The sequence below is a fragment of the Glycine soja genome, chromosome 15, assembly GCF_004193775.1.
Source record: "Glycine soja cultivar W05 chromosome 15, ASM419377v2, whole genome shotgun sequence".
In the NCBI taxonomy this organism is placed as follows: Eukaryota; Viridiplantae; Streptophyta; class Magnoliopsida; order Fabales; family Fabaceae; genus Glycine; species Glycine soja.
In genome coordinates, this window is record NC_041016.1 from 23,323,309 (window position 1) to 23,336,246 (window position 12,938).

Here is a 12,938-nt window from a genome sequence, read left to right on the forward strand (position 1 = left end):
TGATTTTTCATAATTAATTATAGGTACTGTTTATAAAATGTTAAGATCTTCTCTACACATAATTAATTCCCGAATTTATTTTTAGTTTCAAAGATTATTTTTTAAGGATTTTTCAATATTTTTCCCTCAAAATAAAAATAATGGTCACGTTTTTATATTCTATTATTTTCATGGTGATCCAATTGCAGACATTTATGATATAATAAATTAGGTACTAAAAGATATATCATTACAATTTGCAACAAACACTATCAAACCAATTTAGGAAAGGAACAATCAGGGGTAATCGTGTTCCAAAATTTTGAATTACAAAAAGATTACGAATTTGGTTGGTTGCACGAGTACACAAAAGTACATTATAATGCAAGATTGGACTATAGATGATTTTAGTGTAAAATAAGATTACATTTTTATTGATTTTTGTCATTCCAAAATGTGGGTCCAGCCATAGACTTTCATGCACCAAAGATGCACCGTTTTTGAACGTACAAATTCACTACCACGGGAACATGATTTTCAGTGCAGTAAATTTTGACAAATTTACTTTCTATGGAAATATGAAATTTGCAAGTGGTGGAAAGCAAAATCTGTGCATTAAATGCATTGTGGAAAAAATCTTCGGTGCTTTGAAAATTATCAAGTGCAATTGGTGAAATCCCTCTATAAATAAAGGAGGTGAAGTGCAACGGAGGCAGAAGCGAAGCAAGAAGTAAGCCTCACATTTGAGAGAAATTGCGAGAGAAAAATAGAAAGATCCTTAGAGAGCGTTTGTTTCCAAAAATTAAAGATATATTGTTGTATTTTGTATTCCCATTATTATTATAGTTGAGATTTAAGAGGCCAATAGGTCCCATGATTTTTCCTTACTCACACCAATGAGGTTTATTCACGTAAAAAATTTATGGCGTTATTACTTTTACACTTATGCTTTAGTGCCTATTTTGAGTTCACAAAGGAGAAAAATTATGATGGCATTTCTCAATAGTGGTATCAAAGCTCTTGGAACTCTTGGATACTAAGGTACCGTATTCATAATTAAGAAAATTCTTAGCATGCTTTGTGGTTACGGCGTTGTTTGATCTTCCACATCAGAAAAGGATTAAGAGTGTCTGTTGACTCACCTCTCTTTCTTGGGAAACTACTTAGTGACCTATTAACTATGGTAAATTTTTCAGTATAGGTAATTCTTAGTTTCGTTATTTAGCCTGTGTAAGACAAGATGGAGGGAGCTATGATTCATGATGGAGATATGTTCAAGCAAGTGGTGATAATTACACTTATTGGAAGCCGATGATGGAAGTCCATTTGTATTCCAAGGATTTGCATGAACCAATCACCCAAGAGGACAAACCGGAAGGGAAGCCTAAACAAAAGATTGGGTTTAAAATTTCAAAATAACATTTGTTTAAATGAAATTCATTATAAAACCACTTTTATCTCCATTTCCACTCATCTCTTTTCTTCTCCCTTTGATCGTGTGTTGCAGCTCTCTTCCTTCACTCTTAAATTTTTTTTGGTTAAATTGAAATTTTGATCCCCTATAATTTCAAATTCACAATTTTGATCATTTTATTTTTAAATCAACATATTTAGTTTTTCTATTTTTCAGAATAAGTAATTTTTGAATTTTTTGAAAATTTTAATCCCAAACAAAATATTTATAACTAAAATAAACTCATTAAAATGTTTTTAAATATTTTTAGTCTTAAACTACTTGTTTAGCTCTATGTAGTGTCCCTAGGGCATTTTCATTCTTTTACAAAAACTATCTTAATTGATTCTCATAAAATTTTCAAAATTATTATTACTTATTATAAGCAAACTTTGTTGCTCATACTTAAGCGAAGGCGTTGATAATTTCTTTTCACACCTTATTTTGCGAGCAATTATCCTAATTTTTCTTTAGAATTTTTGTACATAATTGTAGTTTTTGTTGATAAAGTGTATAAAATGGTTTTAGAAACTTTAAAAGATAGTTTTGATGTTTTTGTGTAAATTTTGATGTTACAAGAACAAATTTTGATCATCAAAGAATGAAGAGTTGTGGAGATAATCTCGCCACAATGAGATAGTCTTTTGCCACAATAAAACAAAATGTTCGATTGGTTGGAATAGACAAAGATTTGCCTCAACGAAGCTGCACTTTGCTACCGTGAGTCCACAAAGCTAAAGACCTTGGAAGTAAGAGAAACTAGCCACAACAAGTTGTTCATTCGCCCAAGCGAATAAAGGTCCAAAGGCTTGAAGATCAAGTGCAGAATCCTTAATTCATAGGTGTAGTTTCGCTGCAGCAAAAATCATCTAAGGCAAAAAAATTAATTGTAATCTCATCTCTATTTAAAGAGCTTGTAAAAACTTAATTCATTTTGGATATTTTCATAATAGAACCTCAATTTCTCTCTCACTTTTCTCTCTCCCTCCATTGTTGCTCTTTTTTAGGTTCTATTTGGATCTTTCAAGATCTAAATGAGCTAAATTTCACGGTTGTTGAGTGATTGAATTAGAATTCAAGTATGTAATCTTTGTTTTTCTTATCAATTCTTGTACTTAACATGATCCTATTTCCTTTCTATGCTTAGATGCATGTCAAGAGTGATCAACCTAGCTTTTAGAGATTTGAATTGTGTGGACACAATTTCAAATCCTAGATTTGAATTGAAATTGTGCAAGGCTTTGATACCAGGAATGGATCAAATACTTGCATTTGTAGAGATTCGTTGATCTAATTCTGAGCTTCTAGGCCTAAATGCAAGTATTTGATCCATTCCTAGCATCAAATTCTTGCACAATTTTAACTCAGATCTAGGATTTGAACTTGTTTCCATACAATCTAAATCCCTAAAAGCTAGGTTGATCACTCCTAACATGCATTTAAACATAAATTTGAAATAGGATCACATTAACTATGATAATTGATAACAAAAACAGAGATTACATACTTGAATTCTACTTTAATTACAACAACTGTGAAATTTAACAAATTTGGATCATGGAGGTTCCAAATAAAACCTCAAAAAGAGCAACAATGGAGGGAGAGAGAGAAGAGAAAAGAGATACAGAGATCGAGATTCTATTATGAAAATATCAAAATAAACTAAAAGTTTTTACAACGATGTTACAAGCTCTTAAAATAAAGTCAATATTACAATTATTTTTTGTGCCTTGGATGATTTTTGTTGCAGCGAAAGCATAATTTGTTGCAACAAAACTATACCTATAAACTAGGATTTTGTACTTGATCTTCAAGCGTCTAGACCTTCATTCACTGGGGCAAATGAGCAACTCAATGTGAAGAGTTTCTCTTACTTCCAAGGTCTTCAACTTTGTTGACTTGCAGTGGCAAAATGAAGCTTCAATGGGTGAATCTCAGTTAGTTCTAACTAATCAAGCATCTTGTTTCGCTGTGGCAAAACCCTATCCCGCTGTGGCGATTTCATCTCTATGACTTTTCATTCTTTGATGATCAAAATCTACTCTTGTAACATCAAAATTTACACAAAACATCAAAAACTATCCTTTTAAGCTTCTAAACCCATTTTATACACTTTATCAACAAAAACTACAATTACATACAAAAATTCTAAAGAAAAAAAACTAGGATAATTGCTCACAAAATAAGTTGTGAAATGCAATTATCAAAATACCCCAAACTTAGACAATTTCTTGTCCCCAAGCAACACAAAATTCAACAAGAATGAAGAAAATATTTACAAAACACACTAGTGGTTAGAACCATCAAGCACATACATCACCACAATGAATTTCAAATTATGCATGACCAAAGATTAAATGTGCAAAAATGTTCACAAGGACTCATCGAAATCATGGAAGCAAATCTTTGAGATTGAGAAACATAAGTGAAAATTCACTATTTTGCATGACTTCTCGCAAGTCAAGTGTTTCAATCAAGGCATGATTTTCCAAGGTTATCACTTTCACTCATTCACAAATTGAAATGCCCCAACTCAACTTTGTTTTTCATCCTAGTTTTCATCAAAAGCATCACAAGAAAACATGAATCATTGTGGTCTTTTAGGCTTGTAACTTAGGTGGGCTAACAACAATTTCTTTTTTTGTTTTTCTAGACAATCAAAATCATCCTAGGATCAAGGAGAGCAATACATGTGCAAGTTTTGACATAAGCACTCACTTATCCTTTCCAATTATTTTTCCAACCAAGTTCCTCTTTTTGACTTTTTTATTTTTAACTTTTGCTTTTTGTTTTTTTGTTTTAGAAACTTGGTCTCTCCATTTTTCTACCCTTCCCTCATTTTATTTTTTACAACCTTTTCATGTGGTGAAACCGTTCCAAACGTATGCCAAAATTTCATCTTAAAAGAATGTTCTCCTATCACTAGGATGAGGAAAGCAATGGTTATTCTCATTGGAATTTTTATTGAAGCATTTCAATAGAAAATATTTTCTATTTTTGGCCCAAAAATGGTTCAAAGGTTAAAATTAAAATATTTTTTGTTGGCTTTTTAGCTAATAGGTTAAAATAAAAAGAAACAAGTGTCTTGATCACTTTCATGCTTAATGTGACATCCTAATGACATAGAAATCAAACAAAATCAATGAAAAATAAAACAATGATGACACTCATTCACTCATTGTGTATAGGATCACACCTCACAAGGTATGAGCATATTCATGAATCTCATCAAAGAATGTCACACAACCAATCTCATCCAAATACACCAATCAATTAATTCATCCAAGTTTATATATGAACAAGTCCCTATGGTATTAGTACAATTATAAATTTATCATGTGTTATGATGTGCTCAATTATTTCAAACCAAGCAAAGGGACTAGCAATCACTTATTTTTTCCCTTTCTTTTTAGATTTTTGAAAATCAAAACTATTTTTTTCTCTGAAAGTGAGGTTTGTTATGGTCTTGTCATGGTGAACTTTGTATGTTTTCATGATTTTTTTTCTTTGATGAATTCGCTACAACCAATGTATGATTCGTTATAGCGAATGGACACTTTTTGATTCCCGAATTTAGTATTCCTCATTGTAGCGAATTCACCACTCGTTGTGACAAAATTTATTAACAGAATCAAAGCAAATCTAAAACTAAAAACATGCACCCAAAACAAAATTGAAATTGGTAAATCTTCAAAATAAAGAGAAATATCCAAATTCTACAAGACATTAAATTGTTCAGAATCAAAGAGAATAGAGAGAATAAAGAAATAAGGAAGAAATAGAGAATACGAGAGAGTAGGACCATTCAGCAGTTTCAAATTCCTCTCCATTGTTGTTCTCTTAAGGTACAATCTTAGTAGTTTCCTCAACATTAATCTCTTTCTCTGCTCCAACTTCATCGTTAACAACAAATTTAGTAACATTGATCCATCATTCCCATCATTAGCTACATCTTCAGCTCCGGCTCCAACTCCATTGGTAGCCTCACCACCCATTTGGCTTTCTTGAGCTTGGTCCCCTGAAAGAGTAAGCCAACCCATGGCAGCCAACATTTCCTCCTGAGATAGGAATAGGTAGGAGGTGGCAAGGTGAGCAACTAAACCCCTTAGATGATAAAAATAAAGTATATGAGATATATGGTTTGCTTCCAGCATGATTCACTTCCTTTTGCATTTTCTCCAATCTTTCATTGATGCTTAGAGGCTTGGGAGGAGGAGGATGTGGAATAGGCAAAGATTCATCACCAACTTGCCAAAAGGTTTCAAATCCACATATGACTGAGCAATATCATTGGTGATGTCAATGTCTCTTCTAGCACCAAGAGCAGTGATAAGACATAGAAGGCCAACTAGAGAACCTTTCTTCTTGGTCATTGTCAATATCTCATGAGAGAGGATTTGGCCAATGTCAATAGAAAAGTCCTTGTGGATAGCATATAGGAATTAAGCTCTTTTCATAAGAATATCTGACTTGTGGGAGTTAGGAACAATGTTATTAGCATGAAAGCAGTCCAAAACTAAGCTAAGCAATCATGTCTACTTTATGGAGCCTTTTAGCTGTCACCCCGCCCTTGAAATATCTATTAGGAAGACATAAGATTTCTTCCATCTTATCAATCATTGCCTCTTGTTCCTATTTTGTGCTCCTCTCTTTATTGAGCCACTCCTCATAACCAAATTGTTGCCTTTTTCTTAACTTCAAAATTGAACCCAGTATACTGTCAATAGAGATAGCATCATATTTAACAAAATGATTCCTCACCCAAGATTTCCTCTTTGCATAACAATTGTTTATGAATGTATACCATGCATGTTTTGATGATGCCAAAAGTTTACTTGATGAGAACAGATTGAATCAAGTCAAAGAACAAGATCAAGAAAATCTAAGATAAGGACTTAGTAAATTTGTTAAAAGAATCTCAATTTGATTGCTATAGTTTGGCCTCAAAATATTTACTGTCAAAATTCTTTTATTAAAGTTAAATTAGTTCAAAAATCTATTTTTGAACTGGTAATTGATTACCAGAGAGTTTTTGAAAATGACATATTGAAAATTTTGAACTAATGAACCAACGACACAAAATTATTTGAATTTTGATATGTGTAATCGATTACAAGAGTCATGTAATCGATAACCAACAAAGAGATTTTAGAAAAACTATTGAAAAGTCACAATCCTTCAAAGATATGACTCTGCAATCGATTACAAGTGTCATGTAATCGATTACCAGTGAAAAAGTTTTAGAAAATCTTTTGAAAAGACACATCTCTTCAAACTGTTTTGAACAGGCACAATGGGTCTATATATATGTGTGTCCTTACTTTGAAAATAAGTGAATTCTCAGAGAACTTAACTTTCAAAACCTCTCTAAACATCTCTAGCCAAACTTTTGCAAATTATTCAGAATTCTTCTAGGAACTTCAAGTTGTACCATCTTCTCTAAAAGAGATAAATCATTCTGTTCATCTTATAAAACTCAGTTGTAATCAAGAGATTGTTTGTCTCTTGGCGTGTGAGAAACTCAAACACAAGGGTAAGGGATCCCAAGGTGTGTTCAGAGATCGTAAAGGATTTACAAGGATAGTGGAAAATCTCAAGTGGGTTACTTGAGGACTAGACGTAGGCACGGGAAGTAGCGAACAGTATAAATCAAGTTTACAATTCTCTCTTCCCTTATCTCGTTTATTTTTATTGCAATTTACTTTGTGTTGCACATTTAAAGAACATTGTTAAATTGATTGTTGTTTCTTCTCCTACATTTTAAATCTATCACATATCATTTAAAGGGGATTAAAACTTGTTAGTCGGAAAATTTTTAAGACTTAATTCACCCCCCTCTTAAGTTATTGAGGCCACTTGTTCAACATTGTTGAGTACAACATTGGCATAAAACTCCCTAACTAGGGATTCATTGCAAACTCCTAGTTTCATCAGTTGGTTCCAACCTCTATCCTCAAAAACTTGTTTCTCGTTAGGAAACTCATCCTCTTTGAGCTTTATTCTTTCATTGTAGATCTCCCCTCTTGAGATTGGCATAATATATAGCTTCAATATACTTGTTGAAAAACCTCTCAGTGTCATTAGTAGGTTCATCTCGCACTTGAGGTTATTGAGGCTTAGAAGCTTTAGTAGCTTGCTTTGGAGATGTTGCCTCCTTTGGTTGCTTCCTCTTCTTAGAAGGAATTGACTCCTTGTATGACTAACTATTTGTCCTTGCCATCTGAAAAATTACAACATAACAAAGATATACAATTTCTAGCTTGTTAGCAAAGAAAGAGCATTGAACAATTTAAACCAAGAGAAGTGAAAAAGAACATTTTCTGCATCAGGTGGTCATTTCGCCCTGGCAAGACCTGGCCTCAAAAGACCCGATCTTTCCATGGTGAAATTGACTCTTGAAACTCGTTGAAGCTTCTGGAAGTGCATTTGCCATGGTGATTTGGACCCCTACAACTAAAATAGCCTCTAGAAGGCATTTCTCTTGGGCAAATGATAACCTCATTGTAGCTAAATAGATCTTGAAACCAAATAAAATCTTTGGAAGTAATTTTGCCATGGCGAAATGAGTTCTCACCATAGCGAAAATGACCCTTGAAGCTTTTTCAGTCTCTGTGACTCATTTCACTTGAGCGAAAGCATGGGTCATCATAGTGATCCCAGACTTAAGGTCAAATTATGAAGTTTAGAAATATACAATGCAGGTACTGGAAAGAAGACAAAGCGATGAAGTTTCTATTCTATCCTCACTTCTTCAAAACAACACGCTCTAAAAGCTACCCTACATGCATCACTAATCATATTTACAATCACACACAAAATTATACTATTTTGGTTTGATTTCACCATGGCGAGTGAATCGATTACATGATAGGACAATGAATGTTCTGAAAAAACTCTCAATAGATTTGCAAGTGTTTGCCCAAGAGTTGTTGAGAGAGCATTTGGCAATGAAGTTCTCTTAGAATATCTCTCTCTTGCTTTTCAAAGTCAGGCTCACATATATATAGGCCCTTCGTGCCTTTTCAAAATGGTTTGAAGAGAAGTGTCTTTTCAAAAAGCTTTTTTTGAAATTCTTCGCTGGTAATCGATTACACAATTATATTTTGAAGGGTCGTGACTTTTCAAATTGAATTTCAAAGAGTTCCATTGCTGGTAATCGATTACACATCAATGGTAATCGATTACACCTTTTTAATTCAAATTTCAAAACCCTTCTAAAAGCTTATTTTTCAAAATTGTCTTTCGGTAATCGATTACACTACCTGGTAATCGATTACCAGAGCCTTGATCTCTTGGAAACACTTTGTTTTGAGGCAAAAGTTTTTTCTTGAATTAATCTTGAAGTAATGCTTGTTTGTGACCTAATTAGCCAAATATACTTCATACTATTTTCATTTCAAAGAGTTGTCAATTCGCTTTGGTGAAAATATGTAGAATTCTTAAATTCAATCCACTTATTTAAAACCTACATATTTATATTTATTTTGTTTTCTATTTTTTTTTTTTGCTGCCATTACAAAGCTCTGGCTATGGCGAGATCCCTCTCCACCAAAGCGAAATGACTTATAGTGGGTACCTTGAGTCTAAGATATTTGCCATGGCAGGATCCTTCTTCGCCAGATCAAATGTGTGAAATTCCAACACATCAAGGTATAGGAGGTCAAATCTTTGCAACGAATTGTCAATTCGTCGAGGCGATTTTTTCTCCTGCACTCCTAGTTTTGATGATGCAGGTATTTTTTTTCTTACAAAACTAAATGCCAAAGCAAAAATAAATCAAAACAAAAAAAATAAAAACAAACCAAATCCTTGGGTTGTCTCTCAAGCAGGGCTTCTTTAACGACACTAGTTTGACGCGTGATACGGGATTTAAGGATCTTCTCTTATCTGATAGCTTTTTGTATATTATTTAGTGTTGGCTGAGAAATTTTTATAGAGTTCCTCTCAACCAATTGGTTGGCAAGCTAACCAACTTGAAATTCCAAACTCTTGATGGAGGCTTCAATACTCTTATGGTTGGAAAGAGATACTAGGACAAACTGAGTAAGGATCTCTTCCTAGTTTTCTTGTTCATGTACTACATTTTTCATAAAGATTTTTCCTGGGCATGGCATTAGAATTACTTCCTTGCTCTTGACCTATACTTGGATGAGGTTTGTAACCTTGATTGTTGTAGTTTTTGAAGTTCCCTTGCCTTTGATTGTTCATGTACTACATTTCCTTGTGAATCATAGCACATTTATTAGTTGCATAACCTGCTCCACAAGATTCACATACATAGCATTTGAGTTTATGATTAGAAGCGACTGGTTGAAGCTTGAATTGTTGAGGAAGATTATTGATTTGTTGTGTAAGCTCTTTAATTTGTCTAGTGGGTAGTTTTTGTTGGGCTAAGAAACCATCTTGGGTGTTAACTTCAAAAAGTATTTATGAAAGAACCATGGCTCTATCACTTTGAAATTCATTAGCATTAGTAGTCATGTTTTCAATTATCTTTACAGCCTCTCTTGGAGTTTTGAGAGAGATCTTCTCACTAGCTGAAGCATCAAGCATAAGCTTAAATTTTGGGTATTAGCTCTCAAGTCTACAATCATATTCCACTATGTATTTATGCTCTTATTATGAATGAAATGGCATAAGTATATTTCCTTAAAAAAAACATATGGTGACTATGGATTTTAAACCCCTCATGTTATTTTTACTACTTTATCCTATTATGCAGCTTTCTAAGGATGAATCACCCATTTTACCATTTTTCAAGCGTCGGTTCAAATGAAATATTCAAAATCTAAACTAAGTTGTACTCATGAATAAACATGACTATAAGCATAACTGTGGAGATCAAAATTTTGATATTCTCATTTGGTTCTCTAGAACAAAATCCAACATAAATAAAAAAATAATTTAAATAACCAAAAGTATAGGTGTTACATATAGTCCTTGAATTTCACCCTAGTAAAGATCTTAAATACTTAATTATATTCACCTGAGACCATGAAGTTAGTAAGAGAGTAAGGTTGTTTAGGGTGCGATCTGGTTTGGTTTTTAGACAAAAATTCATATAAATCAAACATACAATAAAGATGTGGTTTGATTTAAATATAACATTAAATCCAAACCAAACTAAATCAATCTTTTGTAGTTTGGTTTGATTTGGTGGCTTTTATTTATTTTTAATTTATTATCATAATTTAAAATCTATCAACAAAAATTATATAATTATTATTCTATATAAGTTATTTTAAAAATGAATTTTATTTTTTACAATTTTTTTTAACATATGTTAGCATAATTATAAATTGATGTTATCAACTCTTTTTGATAAATTTTATTTTTACGACTAATTTTAACGTATTGATACATCCTTTTTTAACTTATGAAAATAAAATATGCATCTTTGATTATAAAGAAAAGGAAATGTAAAAAAAAAAAAAAAACTATTCAATACTTTATTAAAATATGTGGTTTGATTCGGTTTAATTCAATTTTGATAACCAAACCGCAAAAATTATGTGGTATTTTAGTTTTTTTATTTTTATTTTGATGTTTTCAATTTAAGCAAATTTGGGTTTTTTTTGGATCAATTTGACAATTCACAACCAATTTGGTTCAATTTTTTACATCCTAAAAGAGAGCATTAGAAGATCTCAAACATGGTGGGCATGCATAGTTGTACTTATAGTCCACATTCGATCTTCACTTCCTATGAATTCTACACAATGTTATCAAACTTGAACGGTTCATTGATTTAGTGGTGTATTGGTTCATTATTCGAACAAGTTAATTATTAAAATGCATGAATTGATTTATATTATTATTATCATATAAAAGAAAGTAGATATGGGGTATCTTTGTCATTTTCATTTTCTCACCTATTTGAAGAGCTCTTATGTACTTTAACTATTATCATACTTCCACTATATTTGTTTGTCTTATTAACATACCTAATTTATGTTTATTTATTTTGGTAAGTATCTGTCATTTTCATTTTTTAACCTATTTGAAGGGCTCTTATGTAATTTAACTATTATCATGCTTCCATTATATTATTAGTTTGTCTAATTTACATACCTAATTTATGTTTATTTATTTTGGTAATCAATATTAGCATAATCAATTAATGAGATTAATGTTGGACAAATTCTCCAAGCACGTAATTTCCCTTTTATACTTCAATATATATTGGGAAACGAATAGGCAATAACCATGCATTTTTAAAAGATTAAATATTTATTTTAATTTTTTTCAAAAGAAATTTGGAATATCTATAAACACACTATTTCCCTTTTATACTTCAATATATATTGGGAAACGAATAGGCAATAACCATGCATTTTTAAAAGATTAAATATTTATTTTAATTTTTTTCAAAAAAAATTTGGAATATCTATAAACACACTATTTCCCTTTTATACTTCAATATATATTGGCAAACGAATAGGCAATAACCATGCATTTTTAAAAGATTAAATATTTGTTTTAATTTTTTTCAAAAAAAAATTGGAATATCTATAAACACACTATTTCACGAGGTTGAAATTGAATAGACACAACATTGTGTTACTGATACAGAGTTCGGATTTAAAATAAAAAATGAAAAGACACAATTTTTTGAGATTAATAATGAATAGAGAAAAATGAAGAGGGGAAAAGAAAATAGAGACAGAAGAAAAGGGAGAAAAATGAAAAAATAACTAAAGAAAAAGATGGAGCAGTGGTGCTCCTCCATGCATAGCTGTGATGCGTCATCGACAGTGACAAGGGTGAACAAGAATGAGAGAAATGACATGATCAGCACGGAGGAGGAGGAGGAGAAAAAGAAGAAGGAGCGGTGGCACTCTGCCGTGCATGGTCGTGAATTGCCTTGGCGAAATCACTTCTCACATGGTTATGCAGAACCAGTCACAAAGATTTCAACACAAACACTAAAGAAAACATAATATGTACAAGCATCAACTACATAACTTCCTAAACTAAACTATCTACAAGGGTTTAAGACCCCTAATTTCTACCCTAGATTTTAGAAAATGGCAAAGAAATGGTAATCATAAAACCTAAATCTAAACAATGTAATCATCAGTTTATAGAAATTGAAGAGGAGGTAGATCGTGCGACGATGTAAAAGAGACTTTGTTTCACGTTGAATGTATTTTGTTTGTAGAAATTGAAGAGACAAATTTAGGATTGTTGCTCCTCTCTGCTTCCAAAATCACCGTGAGTATTTCTCCCAAAACATACATATTTCCTTCTACATTCCATTTCATATTGAATCCATCCTTTGATTTTCTTTTAAATACTCATCGATCAGTCAGACTGTTTTGGAGTTTATCAAAATTGTTCCTTTGTTTTCTTTTCAATCTATATGTATAATTGAATAGACAAAAATTTGGGACCGTTTATCCTTTCTACCTCTACAATCAAGATGATTATTTCTCCCAATAAAATATTTCATTTTACATTCGATTTTTGTATATGATCATTCTCATATATTATGTTTAAGATAAAC